Source organism: Ptychodera flava, chromosome 20 (assembly GCF_041260155.1).
Source record: "Ptychodera flava strain L36383 chromosome 20, AS_Pfla_20210202, whole genome shotgun sequence".
In the NCBI taxonomy this organism is placed as follows: domain Eukaryota; kingdom Metazoa; phylum Hemichordata; class Enteropneusta; family Ptychoderidae; genus Ptychodera; species Ptychodera flava.
Window position 1 is genome coordinate 6,256,407 of NC_091947.1, and position 4,572 is coordinate 6,260,978.

General features: G+C 38.6%; 1 long non-coding RNA gene across 2 annotated transcripts; it reads right to left on the bottom strand.

Moving 5' to 3' along the window:
- Positions 1–88: 88 nt before the first annotated feature.
- LOC139119857 (uncharacterized) lies at positions 89–4,417 on the bottom strand. 2 transcript variants are annotated; one of them, XR_011549009.1, is made up of 4 exons: positions 4,280–4,417; positions 2,800–2,854; positions 1,880–1,969; positions 89–369 (listed from the first exon to the last, which is right to left on the bottom strand). It is a non-coding gene; the product is annotated as an uncharacterized lncRNA (long non-coding RNA). The 2 variants fall into 2 exon arrangements; XR_011549008.1 differs by having other exon boundaries at positions 1,834–1,969.
- Positions 4,418–4,572: the final 155 nt, after the last annotated feature.

Below are 4,572 nucleotides of genomic sequence, written 5' to 3' on the forward strand. Positions count from 1 at the left end.
ACATGGTTAACTACTTATGACCAATCAGTTTTCAGTCAGGTAGTCTACAGTCCTTGTTACACATGACAAAAAACAACAGCACAGGCAATTTAAAATCTCAACTCTTTAATCATGACCACCCTCACTCAGAAGAGAGTTTGGTACAAAATATATTAACAATTGATGAAATGGGGGTTGTACAATGTAAGATGTCTACTCAGTTGAAAACACATCACAATTCTAGTTCATAAAAGACACACCACAAAGCTACCATAACTTAAAGAGGAAATAGCACTCAGATTTAAATAAGTGCTCATCTCTTCACATGGCACCACAGGTATTTCTTCGCAAGCTCATGCTGAGAAAGTTACTTAAGTATAGAGTCACCTTCTGCAAAGCATAAAATAGACATCCATTAGTGTAAACCCGTTGACTCTGTGAATTAACTTTGGAATGTAAGATTATGAAGCGAAGCAATGAAATGACACACACACTTGATATTATGAGTAATACTTAGTGAGCTTCTACGAGGTTAGCAAATGACACCTAGTTTTACTATACTACCATCACACTTGACAGTAAATGCATTTTCTATCAGCTTTTATTTTGGTGATCAGATTAAAATTGCAAAAATCACTATTTTCCGATGATTTTGGTTACTTTTGCTTCAGATAAGGCATTACTTGTTGTTCCACTCACTAAAACATGTTAATTGTCAGATGTCAGATGTCTACTCCCTGTCTGCTTGTAGATACAGTAATGAATGCTGTAATGAAAATTTGGTACATACTACCGGGTAGAAATGATGTCATCAACATATTTACATGTTCCGTGTATGCCTAAAGCGTGAGTAGAGCTCTGATGATTGACAATTCAATATGTTTCTTTGGCAGAACTTCATACATGAAACAACAATTAAAATAATAATAATAATTTGAAAACTTGGAGACTTTGTCCCTTTACATGTACTTGACATAGGATACAAAGGACATTCACCATATTGGCAGACACTAATATCTAAACACATTAGTGCCGTTATAGTTATCAATGTTGGGCCGACTCGCAGCGATTTCGAAGCTGTTATCCAATTGGGTGGCTGAATCTTACCAATATAATGAAAACAATACAAATAGACTCCCTAAGTGGCTGTGAATAGTGACAATCGACCAATCAGATATAACCTTGCAAACATGCTGCGAGTCAGCCATCAATGTTACTCTAAGTGCAATGAATACAGCTGTAAAATTCCTCAAAGAAGCCCTAATTAAGCCCTAGATTAAATTAGGCTTCCCTGATACATACATGTATAATGTAGCTTTATTGAGGGCATGTATACCACATGTAAGAGAATTATTGGAACTTGTAGCTTCAGTTAGGAATTTTACAGTGTGTACATTTGTATCAACAGTGTGAATATTTCCAGGTGAAGATTAACATGTTAGAAAGCAGTTGTTCTGAATGTTACTGGTCTGTTAGCTTGTGACATGATATGCTGACAAAATATACACACAGACTTTATAGGGTGCACCCTATGCATGGTCAAAACATTTATGAGTAAACTGAATGCCAATGTGAAGTGACGTTTGTTAGGAGGATCACTTCTACAAATAAAGATACTGAGATTCATCATAAAAATGTAAAGTGGACACCATAGCGTTCAGTGACTCAGCCTATGTTTCAGTGACTCAGCCTATGTTTCAACCATGCACAGCACTGAAGGTTAAAAAAAATAACAAGATACCGTCATGTAGGCATAATTTAAAGAGTTTGCCTCAATACAACAATAAACCACAGCACAGGAGGAACACTGCACAGCTCACAGGTGCACTTGACTATTCAATAATGAATACTTGCCTGCCAAGAAGCCAGCATAATTAACATCACTCTTACTGGCCCTCACCTGCTTTGGCCGCTGCTTCTTGCTTTTCTTTCTTAGCTTTTTCTTTTTCTAAGAAGGCTTTCTTTTGGTCTTCCACCTTTTGCAAGTGTACTAGGTTCAAGAACAAAAAGGAACGATAAATTGTAGGCTATAGTTCAGAGGAACCCCATCTGTATGATACTGAATGGAAAGACTGCAAATATTACTACCCTGAGGGTGATTGAAAAGTTGACAAAGCTGAGCAAAGTTTTTCTGTTGTATACAGACACTGACTTCTGTATCCCTTATCCTGCCATGTTCATATTTCACCATTGGGTAAGTTGTTTAAAATAAGTGACGCAAAACATGTCCCTTATGGTGCATTTTAACAAAGACTTGAAGAGTTGAAGGTCCCTGAAGACAGAGATACTGTAAACAAGATTTTTACAGACTAAGCTGCTATAACATACCAAGCCAAGTGGGTGAAAATATGTCATGTTTTGGCTCAATACTGCTTTATTCTGACTTGGCAGATAGGGAAGTAATACTGTCTGGCAAGTAAAGGGGTATATATGTACCACACATGATTGATGAAGTTTAAAAGTCTGACAGAGTGTACATCCCCCTTCTAATATCTTTATTTAACAGCAAAGAAATCTTTAAATGAACAGTCTTACTAAGCATAATTTTTAACTACATATTGAAGTATTGAGTATGGTTTGGTGTATTGTGATCTACCCCTGCTGTAGCTGTGCATAGTAGTGGCGCTGTGGTGCATCGATCGTGTCAGGGGTCATCGCCACAGAACCAATGCAAGCCAACCCATAAGCTTGTTTGGTTGTTTACTATGACACCAATCAGTGTTGCCGAATGTCTACTGGACTAACAAACCAGCCTAAATTTTCCCCAAGGCCAACCACATACTAAATGAATTTGATCCTCCTTGGTATGAAAAGTCTCACCTTGTCTTCTGCCACCATAGAACAACCCTCCAAGTAAGGCAGTGTATCTTGCTGCCTGTAGAATCGAGAATGAAAAGGTATGATTAGATTGCACACAATGATAATTTTATGATGATAATTTATATGCGGATTATAAATGGTAAATGAACGAACAACAACGCATAGTCTAACCTAGTTGTACTCAGTCCATGGATGTAAAAATAGAAGGATACAGGACAGCCCTATAATCCCTTTCACACCTATTGTTATCTCTTTGTCTACGCTGGTCTTTGAAGCTGTGGCATGGTTGCCGCGATCAGGACGGCTCAGACACACCAACTTCACTCATAATATCGTGTACATCAAGTTATTGTTGCCAAATGCATAAAAAAAAACTTTCAAACTTATGAAATTGCTTGTGTTGAATGCCAAGACTGAACAAAGCTCAAACAAACCAAAGACTGAGAAATTGATGCATATTTGACCAAGTAATGACTATTCTTTTGAAGAGACTTGGATAAAGTCCTCTTGTTGTAAAATCACTCTCACTTACAAAGGATCTAGCCGAGGAAGTCTGATTTTTTCATAATTAGGAGGTTCAAGGTATGAACTCTTTTTAAAAATGTTTGTCCTAAGTGCTGGTTCGCCTGGCAGTTGAAGTTGGGCTATATTTGCGGTACGCCAATAGTTCGTCCCCGTAGGATTGCGTGCAAATGCGTTCGTCGTTCATTCCATGGTTCACCCGTTTGAAGTCACGTTTCTAGACGTTCAAAGACACTGCTGATAGAACTGTTACGCCAAAACTAAAGTCTTATATAAACGATTTCCAAAAAACGCTATTTTTGACGCTGTCTGTGGTAATGCACGGAAAGACTCGACGTTTACCGATGACAACCAGAAGGCACGCTATGAATAAAATAACACGCTTATCCCGTTACGGGATTACGAGATAACAAATCGGGGGCAACTATCCCTTGAACAAAGGATCAAAGGAGTGTCCTGTATCCTCCTATTTTTTACATCCATGCTCCGTCCAAATTACATGTACATTATGAATGCTTGTAAATGAATGTACGTACTAACGTAGAGTAAGAACAAGCCTGCATAGCTGCAGTACAGTAGCTCGAGGTTTTGACTTGGTGTTTGGGTTGGCCGTCACTGGTTTTGCCGTCTGACCAAAACACCCAGGCAAAACCTCGGGCTACTGTACTGCAGCTACACAGCCTGCAGTGATCTAGCCTAGATTCTATTCGTCCGCTTGCCTCCGACCGGTCGGAGGTACGGAGGCAAGCGGACGAATAGAATCTAGACTAGCAGTGATCATGATTGAGTACAAAACTTTACACAGTTCACACTGCCGTTAGGTGCCGTGTTGACTGTTGTTCTGCGGAACTGTTTATTGTTGGCCATGTACTGTAAATGATGGGGTGAGACACAAACGGTCTACGAAGAGTTGTTTATACATTTACTAGCAGAAAGCACTCGTTTTACTACCACCTACCTTAATAAGCGGTGAAACGGCGACCGGTGCGGGAGCCATTTTGTCGTCGATTCCACTCAAGCCCGTTTATTTTAACAGAGGAAACCCGTCTTATTTCTAGTGGCGAATTTCCAAACTGTCGTACGATATTTTTATTTTCCGAATATTTTCCCATTAATATACCAATAAATTTAAGAAAAATTGTTTTTAATTGATAATGTTCCTATATTAATTAATATTGAAAATGCTGATCACATTTTATATTGTTTTTAGCGATATGTATGACGAATCTAATGACTGCAGGAAAAGCAGTG